This window comes from Paroedura picta, chromosome 6 (genome assembly GCF_049243985.1).
Source record: "Paroedura picta isolate Pp20150507F chromosome 6, Ppicta_v3.0, whole genome shotgun sequence".
Lineage (NCBI taxonomy): Eukaryota > Metazoa > Chordata > Lepidosauria > Squamata > Gekkonidae > Paroedura > Paroedura picta.
In genome coordinates, this window is record NC_135374.1 from 19,862,460 (window position 1) to 19,874,531 (window position 12,072).

At 44.8% G+C, this 12,072-nt stretch overlaps 1 long non-coding RNA gene across 4 annotated transcripts in view; it reads left to right on the top strand.

The window, feature by feature from the left end:
* The first annotated feature begins 11,812 nt into the window (after positions 1–11,812).
* The window catches only part of LOC143839506 (uncharacterized), a 36,163-nt gene continuing 35,903 nt past the window's right edge, over positions 11,813–12,072 (top strand). For all 4 annotated transcript variants that reach the window (XR_013231734.1, XR_013231732.1, XR_013231730.1 and 1 more), the window contains exon 1: positions 11,813–12,063. This is a non-coding gene — a long non-coding RNA (uncharacterized LOC143839506). The remainder of the gene's footprint in view (positions 12,064–12,072) is intronic.

The window sequence follows — 12,072 nt, forward strand, 5'->3', positions numbered from 1 at the left end:
TCAGACGCTGTGCCTGGTTTGTTTCGATTGCTGTAAGAATGGACTCTAGGATTTGCCAGGTGAAACTCGATGGGCACTAATTTGACTTTGTATGGCCATATTGCCTGGACCTTAAGCCCCTTCCAGCTTGCTTTAGTGGTTCAGGTGGTTTTTTAGAAAATAAATAGACCATGCAGCTGTTATGCAGCAGAGCATAATGGGAATGTCTTATGTTCTGATGCAACATGAATAACTTTGCAAGGGAGAAATCAACGGGAAGAGGTAGGTACCACCATGCCTGACTAGTGGCCATCCCAGTGGTTGGCCATGGCTTGAAACTGGATCCTGAATTAGATCCTATGTGTGATCCAGCTGCTCTCTATATTTGTTCCTTTGGATATTAGGCTTTGTTTTGTGGTTTTATTGTTTAATTGGGTAAATTATGGGGTTTTCTTGTATTTTAATGTTTTATCATGTAAACCGCCACGAGACCAGTCGGGGAGCGGCGGAATATACATCTAAAAATAAATAAACAAACAAACAAATAAATAAATAGGCAGCTGGACTGAGAGGGGCAATCTTACAAATGGAATTATTCATAAATAAATAAAAATAAGTACACCTGTTAAATGGCCTTGAGGTAGCCCAAATCGATTCACAATTCACTGAAAATTCCAATATGATGTCACTAATACGGGGATTGTTCGGAGGGCTTCCTTATGTTGAAATAAGGCCGATTCCAGCCGGATTTTGAGACAGTGAAATAAGTTACTTTGGCGTGTATTTCTGGGATGCTGGCATCGATTGAATGTTGAAATCTGGTTTAGGGTCGAGTTACTGAATGAGGCCTACGTTGGGCCGTGGTATTGCATTGACACAGGAATAGATTTCTTTGGTTCGGTGCCACCTCTGACACTGGCGTAGCTTCTTAAATTTGCGTTGCTCATGAAATTTGGAAAGATTTCATTGAATTAAGCCGAGTACGTTTCAAGCTGTAGTTTTTGGCTTAGCCTCAGGAAGACGTTCGGCAAAAACAGACGGCTAAGTAGCGTTTTTGCTAATCAAACATTTTGACATCCGGAGAAAAGAAACCTGCTGCTTTTGATGGTGTCGAGGAACTGGGGGGGGAGAAGGGGGAAAGGGGGGGAACGCAGGTCTTTCTTTTTACATGTTTGAGTGTAATTTTAAATTGTGATTCAGAAGCCCACACACAAGTAAATTATATTTAATTCCCAAGCAGCTATCAATTTGAAGTTTCATCTCAGCTTGCCATTAGGATCCCTATGATTATTATATGCAATAGCAATCAAAAGTCGTTCACGTTTCAGTGTCATTGCATTACTGTTCAAAAATAGCGGTGCTGTTCCTAATTTAACAGGGAGGATAATTGGCTCTCGCCCAGAAATGTTTATATGCTTCAGCTGAAGTGCTGCTTGGCGATTCCCCCCCCCCCTTCTTGTTCTTCTCTTCCTTACATGCTTCAAAGTAATACTTGAACCATTTCTGTTTGTTGAGTGGCTGGCTAAGTGAAAGGTTGTTCTCATGGCAAAATCAATGAGAAGAGCTTGAGACCTTTCCAGTATTCGTTTGAGAGATGAACCTTAGTGGCATTCCACTGGGCCATTTATGCTCAAAGGTATTTTTAAGCACCCGTACAAAGGCAGGACACAATGGGGGGCAGGAGTGGAGGATTAGCTCCTTTCTCACTGAACCCTTGGCTCAGAGTGGTCCTTGGGACACAGCTTGACCTGGTCATAAAAACCCTCTTCAGTTTTATCCTCTTCAGTTTCTATTACGTTCCCCTTCAGCTCTGAACTTGGTGGACTCTGACAGGAAGCATGAAGTGACTACTGGGGGGAGGTCAGATCAGCAGCTCCAATTTGGGCTGTTTATGTGATCCTGGAGATGTGCTCCTGATCTCAGCTATTTTGATTCTTTCTGTCTCGCCTCCTTGCTGCGGACTGCCGTTAACCCTTTCCCCAACTTCTGCCAGTTGTGCTTTTTGCTCTCTCTGTCTCTCTTTTGGGTCACCGTAAGTCAGAAGTGATTTGACAACCCGTGACATACACACAACCACTTCTCTCTAGCCTCTGATCTGCTTGAAGGCACCTGGCCACTGCTTGCTTACCCCCTCCCTCTGGTAGTCAACAGCAAAGGCAGCTTATTCCTCCCCTTCTGCTCTCCTTCAAAGTAACGTAGGTGCCTAGGTGCCTAGTCAGGGGTAGTCATACTGCGGCTCTCCAGATGTCCATGGACTACAATTCCCATGAGCCCTTGCCAGCGAACACTCATGGGAATTGTAGTCCATGGACATCTGGAGGGCCGCAGTTTGACTACCCCTGTGCTAAGTGGTCACTTGAGCCATTAATCTCTGCACAAAGCAGCAGCAATTTAGTGCAGAGAGAATGCCCATTTCTTCCTGTTGTCACCTCTCCTGTGCTTAATTGCTGGGGAGCATTATCACTGTACTAATCTGTCGGTGCCCAACAAACTGGGTGCAAAGCTGCTGTCCCCCCAACAGAGAACAAATTATTTCAAATGGGGAGTCCCATTCATAATGGCAGGGGCAGTTGTTTTTTCAAGACAGCTCCACTGTAGTGTCTATAAGGGCTTTTCTGACATGACTGCTCATCACAAACACACAAAGATGCCTTCTGCCTGATCAGACTGTTTATCAGTATTGGCTCCTCTGAGTGGTAACAGAGTCTTAGGGAAAGTTTGTTCCCGTCACCTACTACTAAACCAGTTTAACTGGAGGTGCTGGGGATTGAACTTGGGATCTTCTGCATGCCGGGCAGTTTTCAGCATGGCTCAGCAGCTGAGAGTGGTGATCTCTAATTTGGACAGCCGGGTTTGATTCCACGCTTGACTATGTGAAAAATAATCCTGGTCAGGGATGATGAGACATGTTTCGTATGCAGAAATAATCTGTTGTTTTTACTTGCTGTTCTACTTCCTTCATCGTGCATCAAACTGGGTGACACTGGGCTAGTCGCAGTCCTGTTACAGCAGTTCTCAGAGCAGTTCAGTCGGAGCTCTCTCAGCCTCACCTGTCTGTTGTGGGGAGAGGAGAGGGAAGGTGATTGTAAGCCACTTTGAGGCTCCTTTTGGGTAGCGAAAAGCAGGGAATAAAAACCAATTCTTCTTCCTCCTCTTCTTCATGTTCCCAGTTTGTTTTGCTCCTCTGTATAGCACTCCTCTTGCTGCCTTGCTCCTTGTCAAATGTACATTTCAAACTGCTACAAGAAAACCTCCAGATGCAAAGTTTTAATTGAGCATGTTTTTGCAGAGAGAAACATACGTTGCCTGCATATTCCCTCATGCAATTTGCTCTCCATTCGAAATTGGAGTTTTCACACTGTCAGGTAAGTCCCATTAGCCAGACTGGCTGTGTTAAGATGACCAGAAACTTGCTGAAGCATCTTAGGTTTGCCCAGACTTGACCTTGCCTACATATGCCTCTCTGACGTCCCCATCCTGAACTGGCTATGTCGTTTTATGGCTCAGTGAGACCCTGACATTTATGAATCATCATCTTTGAATTATGTTATCTAGGCAAGCTGTGAGCAAGCATCTGGGAATGGCTGCAATATTCATGCTGATTATCTGTTGAAGCTTCACTTTCCTCTTACACTAGGAGAACAAAATCCAGCTGTAGGGTTGCACATGTTAACAACGTCCTTAGGTGGTATTTCAGAGGCCTGCATTGACACCCTCTTGATTGGACAGTCCTGGGGAGCTTATCCTTGGTCTGTCGGGTTCTTAACAAGCCCAATTCGGTTTCATGATCCACACCGTGAACACAAATGGTTGCTGTCTCTCTGAATCAAGCTGCTGCCCGCCACAGTTCTGTGAGCACGGAGAGTACGACAAAAAGGTAAAAAACTAAATGGCAAAGAGGCTGGATACCCAAGGTAAGTCCCATTAACCAGACTGTGTTAAGATGACCAGAAACTTGCTGGAGCATCTTAGGTTTGCCCAGACTTGACCTTGCCTACATATACCTCTCTGATGTCCCCATCCTGATCTGGCTATGTCGTTTTATGGCTCAGTGAGACCCTGGCATTTATGAATCATCATCTTTGAATTATGTTGAGAAAACAAAAATGTGCCATCTTGTTCCAGTTTGGATCACTGCAGTGCATTGTTCCTTGTTTCCAGCAAGGACCATTTGAGACCCTTTGGCACACCAATTAAGCAAATTACAATTCTGAAGGAAAGTGTTGTTCACAAACTGTCACCAGCTACTTCAGATTTCCATTTAGCACAAAGCAGAAAGTCGCCTCGAGGTTTTAAGTCAGCCTTGCAGTGAATTACGGTACCCATTATTGAGGGCCAGTGGTTTCAATAAAATGCCTGTGAAAGAGGCGGTCACTCCCCTTGCTTGTGTTGCAGAACCTGGTCCGACAATACTCCAGTATCCTTGCTCACCAAAAGAGGATGATGGATCAGAGTAATAGCTGGAGACTTTTCAGGTGATAATAGGCCAATTTCCACACGCTTCCTACACTTCGTAAGTGCAACCTGGTCCCATCAGGTATTGTGTACGTGCAAATCTCCCTTTTAAAAACTCTGTATCTATGTCCAGGTGCATATAATCTGCTTCTTTTAGTCACATGGGAGCCACACTTCCTGGTCCAGCCCTCTTCTACCTAGCCTCAGGACCTCCATCTTGGAGGGGTTGAGTTTCAGGCAACTCTGGCTGATCCATCCACCCACTGCTTCCAAATATCTGGTGAATGTATCCCGGGGGTGGGGGGGGGATTCTGGCCGGCCATCCATTAGGAGGTAGAGCTGGGTGTCAACCCAGCCCCTAGCCCTGGACCAGCTGGGCTAGAGGGTGCATATAGATGTTGAAAAGTGTGTCGGAGAGTATCACCCCCTGCGGCACCCTACATGGGAGCCTGCAGGGGTCTGACATCTCCCCCACAGCAACTCCCTGCATCCGGTTCCGAAGAAAGGAGACCAGTTTTTCAGTTTAGGGGCTGCCACTCTTCAGCCACTACACTACACTAAAATTCTGCTTTTCGTATTTCTGGCTCACAAAAAACACTCTGCATGCATAGTGAGAGCTAGCATTTCCTGTAATTTTTCCCACTTCGAATACATTTTCCTGCAGAAGGATGACTGATGCGTGACAGTTGGTTGCAAGGGAGGGGAAAGCACGGATTCTCTGCCTCGATCTGTCTGGGATTTAGATCTCTGAGGTACGTACAACTTTGGAAGGCATCAGCAGGAATCAAGAAATAATCTATTAAATAGGAGCAAGATGGCTGATTTCTTGTATTCTTCAATACTATACTGAGGTGAAGTAAGGCAGTCTGAGGCTGAATGAAGGAAGGGGGAAATGCCCTTTTGCAGGTAGAATGAGACTTTTAATGCAGGAATGGATTATACAGGACAGCAAAAAATGATTCATCCTGGCTTACCATTTAGACCAAATTATTCAGAAGGAACTCTTTGTTCAAACTGAAATTCTATACTTACACAGCATCAGTTCACAATTACTTACACAAACTCGCTGTAGTGTTGCCATGGCATTTTAAAAATACGAGAGGCCTGCAGTCATGTATCTGGTTGTTTGGAAATGTCTCCATTCCTCACCTGTGCAGCTCCTTCCTAACCATGCAGACCTCTCAGCAGAGTCTCTCTGCCTCCCAGTTTCCTCTCCAGGTCCTCTCTGAATCTTAGCGTCTTCATTTAGATTAAGTGCTCTTGATTCTGTTTTCTCCAGCTTGCTTCTCTTAGGCCCTGTCCATACTGCTAGTAATTTCCTCGGACTTTTACTCTATGCTGTCTTGTCGGTGGCCTGGGGAGCTTAGCCAAGGTTTGTGACCAAAATGACAGGCCCCAGAGTTGAATGACCACCCCTGGGAGTAGTAGAATTCTTCCGGGATTGGAAAGACAGCCCCCAGAGTGCAGTGAGGGTCCCTGGAATTTGATGAACTGCTCTCGGACCTTCAGTTCCAGTTGCTGACATTCTGTTCTGATTCAAGCGGGTAGCTGTGTTGGTCTGAAGCAACAGAACAAAATGTAGGTTCAGTGACCCCTTTAAGACCAACAAAGATTAATTCTGGGTATAAGCTTTTCATCTACTATCCCAGGGGTGGTCATCCCATGGTGGGTCCTCAGAGCACTCCATGTAATTCACTAATGATCCCACAATGAAGGTTGTCCATCTAGTCCCAGAGCCATCTGTCTGAGCCCAGAGACACTCATTGTAAATCCGTTTCACATTTTCCCTACTTTTGTGTGCTGGAATGTATTTCAATAGAGCCCATGCAAGTCTGTTGGTATTCCTGGCTCCTATTATGTCCAATGGGCACGCCATTATCTCCCATTGTTACCAATGGGCAATCCTGGCATTTGTTTTGGTACAGCCCTCCTTGTTTAATCAGTTTACCTTGGATTCTCAGCTTTGATGGCAGCTGTGTTAGGCTTTGCCCAATGTTTCTGCTCTAATCCCCTGGTTTCGCGTTACTTCTGTGGGGCTTGCTGTTTGCATTACAAGGCTTTTAGTCAGTGGTTGTTTTGCTTGCTCTTGCATCTGTGGGCATTCTTTGCCCTGGAGAAAGCATAAACTCCTCACCCCAAGCTAGTAGCCTGTAAAAGTAAGCATGGTTTTGTGGTTGGCTCCGCCTTTTCTGGCAGCCATTTAATAGTAGGCCCCGCCACTTCTGGAAGCCATTTTGTGCTTTTGCTCACCACCCCATGTCAAAAACCCAAAGTCCCCCGTGTCCTGTCATAGCGCATCAGCAAGACATGTCTAGTCTAGGTGAATTTGGCTTTGTTTCCCAAATCCCAACAAGTTCCGGTTCCCGGCTGTAGTCATGCCTTGGAAGCCTAATCCTGCCGCCATCTTGCCCTGGCTTATGATATCCTGATGGAGTTCCAGCACAAGCATTGCTTGGTGTTATTTAAACCCTTAGAATAATAGAATCATAGAGATGGAAGGGGCCATACAGGCCATCTAGTCCAACCCCCTGCTCAATGCAGGATCAGCCCAAAGCATCCTAAAGCATCCAAGAAAAGTGTGCATCCAACCTTTGCTTGAAGACTGCCAGTGAGGGGGAGCTCACCACCTCCTTAGACAGCCTATTCCACTGCTGAACTACTCTGACTGTGAAAATGTTTTTCCTGATATCTAGCCTATATAGTTTTACTTGTAGTTTAAACCCATTACTGCGTGTCCTCTCCTCTGCAGCCAACAGAAACAGCATCCTGCCCTCCTCCAAGTGACAACCTTTCAAATACTTAAAGAGGGCTATCATGTCCCCTCTCAACCTCCTTTTCTCCAGGCTGAACATTCCCAAGTCCCTCAACCTATCTTCATAGGGCTTGGTCCCTTGGCCCCAGATCATCCTTGTCGCTCTCTTCTGTACCCTTTCAATTTTCTCTACTGTAGCACTCCCAGTTTTTTTCTTTTTAAAACTCTAATCCTCCGTTTTCTCCAGCAATAAAAATCTCCCCAAAGAGAGCATGGGAACATGATGAGCCTTTGCAGAAGATTTTTTTTAGGCCTTATAAAAGGCATCTAATCATTAATGCCATTAAAATTGCTGTATTGATCTTTGTGTCAGGAAAATAAATTGGCCAGAGGCACACATGATACAAGCCTATTGATTCCATGAGCAGTGATGAGATGGATGCTTTCATCACCAGAAAGTGTGTTTATACCTTAATTGATATAATCTGTAATTTAATTATAGGCCTCTTGGGTTGCTTGAGGGGACAATATTTTTCTCTCTCTTTCCCTGCTGTTCATGAGTACTCCAAAGCAAAAAGCCCTGTACTGGCAAAGGATCCAAACTCGGCAAAAATTATAGCCTGCACCTCTAGCTATCTGCAAGGCCTCCACTGCTCCTTTCCTTCAAATTACGCTGTGATAATATATAAAACTTTGAAGCACATCACTGCCACTGCTAAGAATGGAAACGTGAACTGAAATGCCCTTCACTGTATGGCCCGGAAAAGCCCAATTTCGTCAAATCTTGGATTCTAAGCAGTTCAGCCCTATTCAGTACTTGGATAGGAGACCACTGAAGGAAATCCAAGGTTGCTGTTATGATTGTTAGACACCCACCCCCAGTGGAGGCAGGAGACCCCCACAACCAGGCCCTACGCTCAGCTGCTGATCAGGTGGCTCATGGGGGGGGGACTTACCAGGAGAAAGGAGAACGCCTAGGCCTTGCCACTGAGATTGCACTGGAAGTGACACCAGCAATGTCCAGGTGACGCTCTAGGGCAAAAACTCTGGGCAAAAACGCTATGGTAGAAGCCGGTTATACCATTGAGTTTTTGCCCAAATACCTGAGCATCGTCCACATGTCGCTGACGTGATGATACCACTTTATTTGCAGTGCTAGCCATGAGCTACCGGTTGCCAGGAGGGGCCTGCCAGCCCTAGGCACTGTGCAGAGGCAGGCAATGGCAAACCTGCCTCAGCTTGAAAACCCTACGGGGGTTGCCGTAAGTGGGCTGCATAATGGCCCTTTACATGAATGACTATACACACCCACACATCCTGAAATGCCTGATTGGATAGATAACTAGAGGTGCATGAAGTCTCTGCCCTTCTGATCCCATCTGCCAATTAAGAAACAGTAAGGAAGCAGGAAATTCCACTGAGTGGATCAAAGTTGTGGCAGGTGAATGAGCGCAGGGATGGCTGCGAAAGTTTGGTGCTCTTTTTCAGAGGATTTCAAAAGCCCAGGTCTCTTAAATCAAAGTGTTTGATTGAAAATTCTGACTGTGCTGTTCTGCTGCCTCCCTGGTTTCCTTTTTAAAAAATTTCTGTTGGTATATCAATGTATTCTGTTGACCTGGAGGAAAATATCCTGTTGTTTTAATAGAGACTTAATAGGATGTTATCTGCCTCTATGACATGAAAAGCTTCAGCTGCCTGCTTTTTCAGTGACTCTGTTTCTTATTTTATTATAACCTCCAAGTTTGGTGTAGTGGTTAGGAGTGCAGACTTCTAATCTGGCAAGGCAGGTTCGATTCTGCGCTTCCCCACATGCAGCCGGCTGGGTGACGTTGGGCTCACCACGGCACTGGTAAAACTGTTCTGACTGAGCAGTAATACAAGGGCTCTCTCAGCCTCACCCACCTCACAGGGTGTCTGTTGTGGGGAGAGGAATGGGAAGGTGATGGTAAGCCACTTTGAGCCTCCTTCGGGTAGAGAAAAATGACATGTAACAACCAACTCTTCTTCTTCTTCTTCTTCTTCTTCTTCTTCTTCTTCTTCTTCTTCTTCTTCTTCTTCTTCTTCTTCTTCTTCTTCTAATACACCAAGAAAATCAAAAAAAGTTAACCATTCCATACAAACTAGTACGTATCATAGTACGTACACCCCATATTATTTTCCCCCCAAAAGCAAAATAAAATAGAATTGCAGTAATAATTGTGTGAGGAATCATAGAATCATAGAATCATAGATTTGGAAGGGGCCATACAGGCCATCTAGTCCAACCCCCTGCTCAACGCAGGATCAGCCCAGAGCATCCTAAAGCATTCAAAAGAAGTGTGTATCCAACCTTTGCTTGAAGACTGCCAGTCTTCATCCCTGTAGGGACCCTCATCCCTGTAGGGACCCTCTGGAAAGGAAGATGAATCGGCACAATGAACAACAACTGTCTTTCTCCAATAACTATTCTACCGACCTATGAATCCTAAAAGGGTTGTCTCATTTTATTTTACGACCCACAAACTTATAAACGAGCCTCAATTTTTTTCCTCCGGGACAGTTGGTAAACCTAAATAGTACATTTTATTAATCTAAAATCTGTAACCGTAGGGGTGCCTAAAACTCATTCACCACCGCAACATTGTGCAAATAGCAAGGTGTGGGGGGTGGAGGTGAAGAAAAAGAAACAGTAGTGGACAGAAGAGGGTATACATTCCCCAGTCACAGTGGGACCCCTCTATGGCTTAAGGCTGCAAACTGGCCTGGAGAATAATGGTCTTCCTTTTTAACAGCTGTTCAAAGGGGATCTTATTTCATTGGTGATGTTATTTATATCCATGTTATTTATCTTCACCTATCCTGTCCTTTTAATGAAGGTTCTGTGTTTAGAAAGAGGCAGCCTCCTGGTGTGGACGTAAGTAACCTCACGTGATAGAGAAATGGCCCATCAACTCTCTATTGAAGGGACAGGACATTTCCACTCTCCAGACCAGGTGGCAATTGTATAATAGCTGGAAATGACTCAGATATTGTAAGTGATCTGTTTACTAATCTCCACTAGCCATGTCTCACGTGGCACTTCATGGGAGTGTGAAAACCCATCCCTGTAGGGACCTTCTGGAAATGAAACACTCGAGAGAGTTCCAGAAGACTTCTTCAGCTAAGCCAACACTAACTTCAGAGGTAAAAATCTCACAGACATCACAATGGAGCTCTTTTCCACAATGGGGCCAGTCCTCCCCACTTGCATTTCATGCCCCATGGAATCAGGATGATGCTCCCTCAAGGTCAGTCACTTACCACCCGCACCAGCTCTGCCATGAGATCATGTTCTTCTGCGAGCCACAGAACAACCCCAGACAGCATGCTGCCCTATGCAAATCCTGATTCATGAGCAGACGAAGACTCAGAGAACAGCTCAGAATGCACCTCTATCTCCTTACCTGATGATGTAGTAGGAGGCCTTGCACCTGTTTCTCAAATGGAGGACTTAAAATTCAATTCTGAACAATTAGAATGGTTAAAGGATTTAGGATGCTTAGGATGGTTAGGGCTGATCCTGCATTGAGCAGGGGGTTGGACTAGATGGCCTGTATGGCCCCTTCCAACTCTATGATTCTATGATTCTAAAGCACAATAGTGAAAATACATCTCTAGAATCTAGGCTTGTAGACCCAGTTATTAGTATTATTATTATTAGTAGTAGTAGTATTAGTAGTAGTATTAGTAGTAGTATTAGTAATGGTATTTTATTTATTCGATTTGTATGACCGCTGCTCTCGGAAACCAGCTCGTGGCGGTTCACAATATTTCAATACAAATACAGTACATTAAAACCATTAAAATTCCTCATAATAAATGTATTATAGTCATCTGATCCCAGACCTATAGCCCTGCCAATGGTGAAAGGCACTGTAGAAATTAAGACATTCCTTAAAGGTTTAATTAACTTATACTCCTCTTTAAAATCCCCAGTGTTTCTCAGTGGAGTTTGTCTCTTGTACTGTCTCAATTAATATATAAACCACTTGAACCCATGGCTTCCTGTGATCTTTCATGGTTATATTGATTTCCCAGTTTCACATATCTCAACATAATCCTACCAGTGTTCTTCCCAGAGCCTCAGTCACCAGCAGAACAGGCAACGCACACATTAGATGTGAGGAGAGCATTGTTATTTCATTTAAATCACACTTCAGCATTCCGAAAAGATAAGAGCCTCTTTGTTTGCTTTAATCACCCAAACAAAGGGAAAGCAGTATAATCACAAACCCTGTCTAGATGGGCGATGACTGCAATAAAGACGTACACTAGAGCAGGTCCGGAATGTCCATTTCTCCTAAAAGCTCATTCAACATGAACTCAAACTTGTTTTGATGCAACATCGACATCAGGGAGATTTGCAGAGCAGTGACGTGGTTCTCTCCATTGACGTTCCTCAAACACTATTCTATTGATGTCAATTCCAGGAGAGAAGCAGCTGCTGAAAAAAATAGTCTTACAATTTCTTTTTCATAACTGGCCCACACGTTCCTCCACGGTCAGTGAGCTTCCTAATCTCCCAAGTGGGACAGCCCAGAAGACATGACAATGAAAACATGTTTGCAGTAACCCTGAGCTGGTGTTCATCAAGTGCATTCTGTGGAGGCACACATCCCTCCCTCCTTCGTCACTGTGTGTATATACCTCCTTCTCAATGTCCACAGCAGTGGAAAGAGGACTGAGGGAAGAGTCCTCTCTCCCCCTGTCATCATGTGGCATTTGGGAGGGAATGGAGCTGAAAGGGTCACTCAGCTGTAAATTTTAGAAACTTTTAGAAAGCTCCTCTGCAGCAGACCTGCTATGAAGCAGTCCTATGTGTACCTGCACAGAAAACGCTTGATGAACATCAGTTACAGGTAAGTGCA